This window comes from Mytilus californianus, unplaced genomic scaffold (assembly GCF_021869535.1).
Source record: "Mytilus californianus isolate M0D057914Y unplaced genomic scaffold, xbMytCali1.0.p SCAF_19, whole genome shotgun sequence".
NCBI classification, from domain to species: Eukaryota; Metazoa; Mollusca; class Bivalvia; order Mytilida; family Mytilidae; genus Mytilus; species Mytilus californianus.
The window spans coordinates 2,582,015-2,594,079 of NW_026262667.1; the positions used below are offsets into that span (position 1 = coordinate 2,582,015).

General features: G+C 31.2%; 1 protein-coding gene across 4 annotated transcripts in view; it reads left to right on the top strand.

Annotated features, from left to right (window-relative positions):
- The window catches only part of LOC127727060 (helicase with zinc finger domain 2-like), a 75,146-nt gene that overhangs the window by 34,922 nt on the left and 28,159 nt on the right, over window positions 1-12,065 (top strand). Inside the window, exon 1 of one of the 4 annotated variants that reach the window (XM_052234474.1) lies at window positions 11,665-11,838. The exons of 2 other annotated variants lie outside the window; for them this stretch is intronic. The gene's annotated coding sequence lies outside the window, so the exon portion shown is untranslated. Of the gene's footprint in view, window positions 1-11,664; window positions 11,987-12,065 lie in introns of those variants that run through there. One more of the 4 variants, XM_052234475.1, reaches the window with a different exon arrangement.

Sequence of the window (12,065 nt, forward strand, 5' to 3'; positions counted from 1 at the left end):
ACTTACACATCAACTAAAAGCCCTTTTTTCTTCATTTCATCTTTAAACTTGAACATTGTGTGAAAATTGTCAAGTCTCCTGATCGAAATATCTAAATATTTTCGAGGAAACTAAAAATGATGGGCTGAATTTAAATCTTATAAAGCATCTCATTAAGACAAACACTCGATATGAATATATAGGCAATAGAGTTTTGGATACGCAAACGTCAAGTTATTTTCAACACGAAGCGGTGGTTTTTTGGCCGATTTGTGCAGGTAGTTATCACCCCTTGATATCACCAGTCAAAAATAAAAACCCAGCAAAATGAATAAAAAGGAGTTTACTTTGCAAAAATCAAGAAGAAAATAAATGAAATTTGATTTATAACTATGTTATTATAATATTAAGAAGAGATACTTCCCTACTTTTCAGAGAAGGATTATAGGTAAAAATTCAAAGACAAAAAGTTGATAAAAATTCAGAAATGTCACCTAGAAACTTAGCTGAATTGATATATATTAGCTCTGGCTGAAATGAAATTTACTTTGTAATTTTTATAATGGGTGTGGGATCACTACTACCTAGCTGAATTGATATTTAAATTAGCTTTGGGGTTGAAATTTACATTGTAATCTTTATAATGGGATATTGGATCACTCCTAGTAGAAATTTGTTTTAATAAATCTATCAAACAATGTTTAATGCAATAAAACATACTTTATACAATTTAAATAATATTTCTGAAATAAAAATAATAAATACTGATCATTTAAATTTCATAATCTAAAAAGTTGGACCAAGAGTCACTATAGTTTCTTCAATTTAGCTCAATCCTATGTTTCTTAGTTGAACAGTACAGTACTGCCTAAAAATTATCCTACACAAAAAGGATAAATTTAACAAAAATATTGACAGAAATTCTTTAAAAAAAATACTTAGATTTATAAGTGACATAATTTTAAATTTTAAAATCATAACTTATTGTAAAATTCAATTATTACATAAGTTAACACAGCTAGTTACTGTAAGCCCTTTCCAAATTTCTCAGGGTATTTTATAGATTATAAAAGTAAACTTTTTGAAAAAATAATATGGGGCTTCTACTCTTCAGGTTGCTGTATCTGTATCAGCTGTACTTTTACTTTAATAATTGGATATTTATATCACAAATGACTGGGACAAATCTTGTGCCTTTTACTTAATGATTGTAAAATTTGACCAGAATTTGCCATTTGAATTAGAATAAATTCAATTTTGTAAGAAACCATCTCTATGAATTAAAGTTCTTGTTTGACTTGATAAGCTAGTTTTTTGCACTTATTAGTGTGGCTTATTTAGTAAAGAGATAATCAAATAAGCAAGGTTTTTAACTAATAAGTATAATTAACCGACCTTCACTTCCTTTTTCATAGGTTTTTTCCTCCAGAAATTTTCATTGCAAGGCATTTTCTCTTGTTTTTTTGTCCATCCATAGGCTATCATTAATTTGTCAGATTTGTTTCCAGTATAATAAAATTTTCCAAGACTCAAACTCCATTTTTAAACTCAATAAAGATGATATTTGTTTCACTTTTCCAATGTGTAAATTTTCACTATGCACATGACCCTGACACATATTTTGTTAACGTTATATGACGTATCTTGAAAAAGAAAACAATGTCACCGTCAATTTGTGTAGGGGATCAAGAAGGGTTTTAGTTACCTTAAAATGGTGGTATCGTACGGAATTGTGAAAAAAACAATTTTTAATCACAATTTCATTCATATCTTTAATAAAATAAGTATTTTAGAGTACTTTGGAAACAGGTACAATGAAAAGAAGTTGAACATTCACTGTTTTAAACCAGAAACGAAACCAAAAGCTGCTACAAATTGACATGACTGGTGGTCACTAAAATTGTTGTATTAGAGTAAAAAATGATGGCTTCAAAATTGTGAGTAATTTGAAATAGGTAACCCGGTTTCATTTAAAATTTTTAACGTTCTTTTCCGTATCTGGATACGGAAACGTCAAGTTATTTAAATTCGATGTTTTTGGCGAACAAAAAAGATGGCTGATAATTTTTAGAACGGACAGGATAAAGTAATAGCAAATAAAAGTTATTTTCGACAATTTTTCTATGTCGTATTGAAACTATATTGTTCACAAAACCTACAAACTTTAAAAATCAATTATAATAAAAGCATGACAAGTTGAAAAATAGTTTAAACGTCGATTTTTTAGCCGATTGATTTTGGACTTTTGGACGTCACCGACGACTGTAGCGCCACCCAATTAATTCCCCCTACTATTGTTGCTGATAGACCTTGACGACAACAGACGTATCAAAGAACTTGCTTTCCAACTGTAAGCTCTTGTGCATTAATTCTTTTTATCATGCATTAGAATAGGAATAACGGTTCTGTAGTTTCTTTTTCAATTTCAATTTGAACACAACGAAATCGACATAGTGTTTGCACATAGGTTACGATACATGTGGATTTACATAGGAGTTAAATAGTATAGCCATCAATATGTAATCTCTGAGTCTGCGGTAAGTACAGATATTCGAGAATTTTATCACGCTGTTGTTTACAAAGCGAAAGAAGCACGTCATATTAGAATGTAATATGATAGAATATATTTCCAATTCCATTCTTTATGTTAGTTGGTTATTTTTTCAATATCTCCTCTGAAAGTACAGTACCAAAAAATTTCAATTTGAACTGATTAATATAATACTGTTTGTGATAGTTTAGTTTTTATGCGTAGTCGAGAGGTCGTAAGACACTAAACAACAGGTGAGTGATGCAGATTCGTTTCATTTGGATTTTCGTACATGCATGAAATTTTAACTTGTAGCTAGGTTGTCAGATACTTCAAAGACATTTATTTTAAATGCACACATGGGACATTAAACTTATAGCACTTGTATAAAGAAAGATACTAGTACTAAAAAAAAAGTATAAAAAAATTACCCGACTCCAAGGCAAATTCAAAAAGGGGAGGTTCTTAAAAACTCACAAAATCAAGCTCTATCAATCAACGAAGCAAGTGAAAAACAACTGCCATATTCCGCTGACTTGGTACAGACATTTTTCGAAGAAAATGTTGAGTTAGGCCTTAAATTAGTTTTATAGCTAGTTAAACCTTTCACTTGTATGACAGTTGTTTATAGTTCAGTTAAATTCACAAAATTGGGTGAGCAACCCAAACAGACATAATAGGTCAATGTGACCATAATTTGGATCCAGCAGCCAACCCATGCAAACATACAATTGGGATGTCCATACCAATTTTTTATGCAATGCTTTCCTTCCACTTTGGGACATTGTCAAGATAATATAAGACAACATTTCAATAACAGACTTATTGAGGACGAGCAAATTTAGTGCATTGATTAATTTCATACAAATTGCAAAGCAGTAAATATTATATGTATTTGCTGTTAATTGTAACAACACCGGTTTTTGAAGATTCTGAAGGTATACTAGAAAGTAAGGTCAAGAATAAACACTTTGTTTATGCATCACATGTTTGGAAAATTAATGTATCTGCTTCTTATATCTAAAATACGATATCTTACACCAAAAGCACATAGCACGTTTTCCAAAGTAATGTTTAAATAAAAAGCACACAATATCTGGCAAACAAAATGATTTAATAAACATATAAAATATACAATAGCCTTAAGTGTTGGTTGACAATATAGTAAATCTTACTATTTGGAGAATTTGGGGGTTGATGGCTGTTCTTTGACAGTTTCTGTTTAATTCGTTCAAAAAGATCCTTTTAGTTATAGATGACAGTGTGTTGCCCTCCAGATATCAGTTGGTTATTTGTATCATTGAGTTGCTGTTTCACTGATGTATACATAACAACTATAATAGTATTCATACCAAAAGCAGCACAAATTCCTATATGAAATAAAAAGTAAAGATGGAATTGCAGATCTTGTAAACAATTCATTTCTAATAGCTGCTTAGATTAATTAAAGTTAAAGGATTACGTACATTTTCTCAGACACTTAAAGTAAGAATTCTAAAGGAATGGAGTATAAGTATCTAGGACTGACTGATGTGCCTTATAAAAAGCTAAGCAGTTTTTAGGTATAAAAATAAATGTTTAAGGTAAACGTTAACGTTAATATCAGATATTGTTACTTTGATCTCTTTAATTAGAAAACATTTTAGAAAGTATTTTTTTTAATCCGGTACGGGGGTAAAGTTCTACCAATAAAGAAACAATGCTTTCAATGGATAATATAAATTTTAAAAATTCTCATTAATTTGATTCAGAATATTATGCAATTCGAGAGTAAATTTCTCGTCAGATGTGTTCAAAACCAATATTTAATTATCTGATAGTGAGACCAATATTTGAAATAACAGGAAAATAAATCTAAACCAACCCAGGTATACCAGTGCTCGGAAAGGATAAACTTTTACAAATTTTGCATCTTTAAATTTTTAAAAATAATTCACAACAAAAATATCAAAATAAATACACATGACATAATCAAGGGCGATTTGTACCATCCATGACTCAAACAAATGTGGTTGATCATATTTCTTTTGTGAATTTAAAAAAAATCAAATATATTATTAGAAAACTTATGGTTAAAATCAATACAGTTGTAATAAATTAAAGGTAACATTTCAAAGCGCATTCCTTTCATCAATGACATAAACAAATATGTTTAACTATTAGATTATAGCATACTTGCATATATGTATTGTGTTGTAAATCGTCTTTCGAATACCCTTTATGAATAAAGCTAGGGGCGTGAAAAAATCTGTCAACCAATTGGACACAACATTTTTCTATGTATCTATAACATGTACATTGAAAAAATACACATTTTAAATACAAAGCATATACAAGAGTCATAGCCTGCAAAGCTTGTTATTAAAGTGTTGTTTTTACTTTACAGACAAGAAGTAGAATATGGTGAGTTGCAAAATATCTATAAAGCACTGGTGAATATAAACGTGAAGTACAGTCATTGCGTTGGAGTATTTCAATAGAATATTTGACAAGTTATCTAATACCGCAACTTTTAAACGACAGAAAAACGAGCTCTAAAGCAGAAGACTCCTTATATAATTTGATTGGTAGCCAGCGCCTACACAAATATGTTTGACCCAGTTTTTATTTTCAACAATAACTTTACAGTCCTAAAGATGTACTCAAATAATATAGTATTGATGTAGAACTTCCAAACTATTTTACTATTTAAGTATCATAATTGTACAGTACTAGTTTTGTACTACAGTTTAAAGTTACAGTTTTGTATCTCCTTTGTGTGTTGCAGTGAAGGTTTAATAAATATAAAGTATTTCATTATTACTTATATTCAAGAAGAAGGACTATTGTATGTGCAACAATTTAAAGGTTCTGGACTGGTACAAAATAGTACAAAACAGACACCCGTTATGTAGTTCATAGTAAGAACAAGTTGCTTAGTTTTAGAATGAGTATGGTGTTGGTGATCCCACAGCTTGTACACCTATTTTTATACTCCAGAACTCAATTTGATCTCCAAAAGACGCCTGGACATATGGAAGATATATATTTCATATGCAGGCGGCGCTGCTGGAATATTGCTACTAGTATATAGAAATTGAAAATTCACAATGCGGAAACAATAATATCATGTTGTAAGGTTTGGTTCTCAGCCCTCCTTACCAATTTCTAGATGTAAGTAAAGACATGAAGCAGACGAATCTGTTTCTCTTGTAACCTTTATATCAAGTTCAAAGTTTAGATGCGATCAACTAAGTAACAAAACTTGGAATTATTCAGTACAAGGACACTATCTACAAAGCAGATTATGAATTGAAAGGACAATACAAGCTTCTGCTCAGTCTTCCTTTAGCTCCTGTCTGATTCTGCCTCATACGAATTATGAAAAAAAGTCAACACGAAGAAAATTTTGATTATTGGCGGTGAGTACAGAATTTAGACGGTTATCAAATTCCAATATGTTTCCAAGCTTTTCTCATTGGTTCACACAAAATAAATCGAAGTGGACCAGCCCTTAAAGATTTTCGATGATGTTTGCGTCGTTATTTGAACTTGAAGTTACAGATGATTTTCTATGACACATACCTTCAACAAATATGCTCATGTCCTTGATTTGTTAAAGTTCAGAAGAAAGGAATAATATAAAAATACTAAATATCAATAAGGTTTGGATTATGGATGATACATTTATCATCCTTAAGGTAGATTCATGGTATACCGCCATCTTGGATTGTACAATCGCAGTACAAAATTGGTCTAGTTATTTGCTCAAATCTGCAAATTTGGAGACAGATTTGCTATTTTCTGGTTACACTGTTTATTTATATAAAGAAAACTTAGTGATTTATTGTATTATTCAAAATATTTAAACTAATATAAAATAATGTGTTTTTAGAATCAATATTTTAAATAAGCAATTTAAGGGGAGATAACTCATTTAGTAAAAATTATATACTGGGCTGATAGGAAAATTTTAAATTTTTACTTGTAGCAAGAAAACAAGATCGGTGACACCATTTTGTCTTTTTATTTTCTTAAAACATATTATAAAACCTATCTTTTCACAATCTATTTTAAAATTCTATCTCATAGATTTCTTTTTATGCACACAAATGTGTTTTTTCATGAACAATCTAACCAAATTTAGGTAATTTTCAACGACTCATAGCTTGAAAAATAGCACGGTGACCCATACTTTTTATTACATTTTTGAAAAAAAGCATAGACAAATCTTCATTTTGGCAAAGTATAAGAAAATTCTATCTCAAGAAATATATACCTATGATCTACCTTAACAGCTGTCCATGAGCTCAGAAACGAACGTTGATCCCAATCATGTGACTAAATGTTTGAGGAATTGGAAGAACCACAATCGATTCAATTGTATTTTTGGTATTACTATACTAATGTAAAGCAACCGCAACAATATAGCCAAGAGTGCTGGAAGTGGCTTTGAGCACCAACAATCAATCAATAAATCTGTCAAAGTATGCATAAGGCGTTGAATGTTCAAATATATTTGCCACCACCATCACTAAATAATTAACGAAATACACATCTGATGCAGTAAAATTGGTACCGTTAATATTATTCACATCAGAAAGTTCCCTTTATGTTGAAAATTTTGAACTGTAACTTCGCTCTGAATCAATCCACATAGCATGTGCAATGTTATCTGGTGTTTCAAGGATGAAACCTTCAAAAGGATTTAGCATCACTATTGATGATTTATATTGACATGGATTTTTATTAATATACTTTCTACAGAATAGTAAATGTTCAATAGTAGATTCAGAAAGTTTGATATAAGAATACTAAGACCCAGATGTGCTTTGAAATAAAAAAAATATGCATTAAAAACATTAGACACAACTGTTTTCAAATCAATTCAATTGCGCGTCGAAAAACACAACTCAACATCATCAATAGTGTACAATACCGTATTGATTCTTATCACTGGATTTGAACCTTCTATGAGCAGCACGACGGGTGCAACATGTGTAGAAGAATCTGCTTACTCTGCCAGAGCTCCTAAGATACCCCCGAATTTCAGTGCGTTTCGTGTTTCTTAATCTCTATTTTTTAACGTTGTGTTTTGAGGACTGTTGTCGGTCTCTCTTTGACTGATGAGTTTTGATTGCCATTTTTGCAACTTCAATTTCTACTACACATGTCTTGTTCAATACATAATCCATCAACAAGGTACATAATGACTTGTTTACCTTCTTATTATCGATGCGTGTACCCAATCGCAGTTTCGTCAGTTAAGTGAAAGGAGAGAATGTTGCACTAAATCCAAACGGAAGACATTCTTTAAAAATGAAGAACCTCAATTGTCCAAGAAAAAATCTTAAAAAATCGTATGTGGTTCAAAGATTTCAACATAGGGAAAAGCTTAGTGAACATTAAACGTAAATAACTAAATATAGAATAATTAAATTTAACACCGGTATGATATTAACCAATTTCTATAATCTACAATTTAACACTCTGCTTCCATTAATGTTTATTTATCGCTCTTAAATTACGTATCAATCTTTTCTTTGAGTTAAATCAAAGTGTTAATTAAGAAGAGAAACAACAAAAGGCTGCGTGTTGCTCTGATCGATTAAACTCTGTGTAATATATCTTAAATAACTGTATCTACAATCAGAACAATAAAAATCTTATTAGCTATAGTTATAGTAGTACGTAGATGGCTGCATATACTAGTAATACAATGGTATCCTTTTCTAATTTTTATGCCTTTTCACACATCTCGATCGGTGTGAGAAAAATATTTCTCTCTCTAGAGAAAACTTTGTTCTCGGCAAATTATTGGTCAAAATTTAATTATGACGTCAAATTTTCTTGGTATCTTCTGTTTTTCTTATTGATACGTCATGAAAAAAGGCGGTCATTCCTGATGACGTCACATATAAAGAATACAACTTTCTGCAAAACTTTGAAAAGGAAGGATAAAATTTGTTTAGATATCGTCTAAAACTCAAAAGAGAAACAGATTCCACCATTATATCTCGTGTATAACGATATTTCTCCCCTTTCAACAGTTAAATTTCAAATATTCAAAAAGCTCGGCAAGCCTCGCGTTTTAGATTTTAATATGTAACTGTCTTGATTGGAGAAATACCGTAACAAACTTGATGCAGTGGTGGAATCTGTAATTCTAACCCTGTCTCCTTAGAGTTGAAAATAAAATAATAAACACCTATATCTATCTTAAATTGAATATTGTCTTTCAGTATAACAATAAAGTCAGTTCCATCGTTATTCGAAATAATCACCCCTAGAAGGTTGAGTATACACATTTTCTCATGTACTTGTATCACAATTATTCGAAACTACTAATGTTTTAACAGTCTAGCCTCATTTGCGCTGTGCTTCTGTTTTGTCGTTCTGGAAGGGCAGTATAAAGTGAATGTACGAGCCACATTTGAAGGAAAGTCTCCGATGTGATTTTCCGGCGTATTGGCCTCGGACAACCTTCATACAAACATAGCCGTTTCGAAAGGCCGATTAAGGGGTGAAGCTAGGATGAGGAGCGCCAAAAATCTTCAGCTGATTCCAAGATTGTTTGCTCTTCATCTTTTTCTTTCTAGTAACCCTAATATGGCTCTTATAGTCTTATAGTAATCTTCTGAATCACTATCTATGATATAACTATGGCGAGCAGTATCCCAGTCTCCTTCAGAAGTGTCGACAATCTGTTTCGTTGTTTGTGTTTCTCAGTAGCTACATGATTCAATCAAACAACCAATTTACATTAAATATATCGAATTATTGGTTGATTGGTTAGTTGTTTTGGATGGTTGATATATTTGTTGATTGGTTGTTTGGTTTGATAATTGGTTGATTAATTGCTTGATTGATTGATTGGTTGATTGATAGAAATTTTGCATACTCTCAAGTTTGATTAATTTCACATTCATTAATCGATGATTGGCTTGATTGTGTTTTTTAGTAAACAATTCAATCAACTAACCAATTTACTTTTAATACACATCGATTGATTGTTTGATTGGTTGGTTGTTATTTTATGGTTTACTTGATATTTTTGTTGCTTGGTTGGTTTATGATTGATTGATTGATTTTTGCATACTCTCAAGTTTGAATAATTTCACATTCTTCAATCGATGATGGGCCCTGTGTTGTGTTGTTTTGTGTTGTTTTGTTTTGTGTTGATTGATTGGTTGGTTGGTTAGTTTGTTTGTTGGTTTGCTGATTCAACATATTGGACCGGGCCTCTAGGAACAACCAAAAAAGGAAGGAAAAACATAGCTCCCTGTTAAACACCTTGACCGGGCCTATAGGACCAAGCGAAAAAAGAAGAGAGCCTAGGCCCCCTATTTAACACATGGAACTGGGTCTCTTGGAACAAACGGAAAAGAAAAGACAGGGCTTGAATCTCTTTATTCGGGTCCGTACAACATGTTTATTTGTATATATATTATGACATTTCTAGGAACATGCAAGAATATAAACACCCCTCCAAAAAAATGTCCTTGCATCTCCCATTACAAATGTCTTTCTTTTTTATAAGGTCATCCTAGATTAATGTTTTATTTGTTTGTTGTATATTTTTTTCAATTTTGTAGGGAAATCGGACCTACTAGTAAATCATAACTTTTGATGAATTTAGTTGTACATTTCTAATTCTACTCGAATGTGAAAAACCCTGTTTTATTTAAAGAAGCAAGCGCTGAAGATGGTGTGATTGTGACATTACGAAGCAGATAATATTGTCAAAATGATAATCTATTTGAAGTCTTTTAGAGGAGGATGTTGAACAAAAAATCTGTGTATTGATTTTATTTATTACAGATAACTGATGTTTGATTACGCATGCTTTTTCTGTATTTATGTATCCTTGGAATTTAACAACACGTTTATCGATTTTTTTTTCTCAGAAATTTTTAAACATATTTTAACAAGTGTTACAGGAGCACACATTTGTAATGTAATGCATGTTTAGAAATTTGATTGTACGATTACACTTATATTTACGAACTCGGAAGAAATTTCTATGCCATTGATTTTAATCTTCTAGTCAAGGTCAGGACGCAAAGGTTATCTTAATGCTAACTGGAATATTTTTTTAAATTCAATTACAGGTAAACTGATGTCTATAGTCTTCACTCATTGCATGCACAATAGACCTTTTCCAGTTGATTGATTGAGATAATATACATGTACATTATGATAGGCGCAAAATGTGAAGTTTTAGTTAGTAATTTGTCCATTACACCCTTTTAGGGGCATTCAGACCCCCCCCATTAAATGACGCGTACCATTTTGACAAAAGTTTTCCAGTTATGACATGTCGCGACTAACATTTTTGATAATTTATTTTGTCGATATCTATAACTCTTTCTGAGAAGAAGCGATTTGAAGTTAATGTCATTTAGACATTTGAAATTTAGAACATGAACTTGGTCTTTGACTTTGACCTCATCTTAAGGTCAAGGCGTCTATGTCTATACTGCCTACATTTTATGAGTTACAAAAAAATAACGACAAATGTCATTGGCAAAGGTAGATAACTCCTATATTATATCACTAGATCGCCTTTTTTTTGTTACGGAAGAGATAAACTCACAAGAAAAAACAGTGTTGGGGATACATCTCTTACAATAAAACGTCTTAGGCTAAACAGGGAGAGTTTAAAAAGCGCAATAACTGTTCGATATGATATGCATTGCAGCGACATATTTCAAAATCACAAAACACTGGAAGAAAAAAATAGCAGGAAGAAAAAAAAAATAATAATCAAAACAAAATCAAAAGGTCTTTCCACGAAAATGGAAAGACCTTATACGTGATCATTACTTTATTTGTTCTCGATTCTCCTTTGCAAGTACAATGAAGGTGCAACGCTTATCTTCACCTGTACTGATAAAACGACGACAATTGTACTATTTGATCAGTTTTTATCTTGTAAAGTTATACTCTGACGCAAATGAAACAGGTATGGTTATATTTTATTAGTTACCACATGCTACCACATATTGATTCCGGAGACGATGACATGGTGTCAAATATAAATAATAGGAATTTAATGAAATCTAAACTTGTATTTAAAATCTTGAATACACAATATAACTTTAAAATACGTTATTATCTGTATAAGTTATCCGATCGATATATCTTGAGAACGTTTTACTATATTAAAACACAACATGCATACTTGAAGCTTTTAGACGATATCCTTCATATCATTATTGCATAATTGTATATTGTTCACAGGAAAGTTATTTAAATGGGTGTTATTCTATAATAGACAGAACAATGATTTTCAGTTGGATTTTGATAAGAGCTAGTCCGTGCTCTGCTGCACATGAAAAGGGTACAAGGTACATTTTATTTTGATTACTTGTTGCGTTGCGTTGTGTCGACTCGGGTAAACACTAAAGATCACTTCATGAAATATTGAAAGCTTTAAAATAGAATGCATTTCATCAAATTCAAATGATGTTCAGCTTATTTTACACCGAAAAATCTGTAAGTAGACAAACATTTTACACCAATCGAGAAACAGTTTCGTGTTTCTTCCGGAATTAAATTATGTTTCTATTTCATT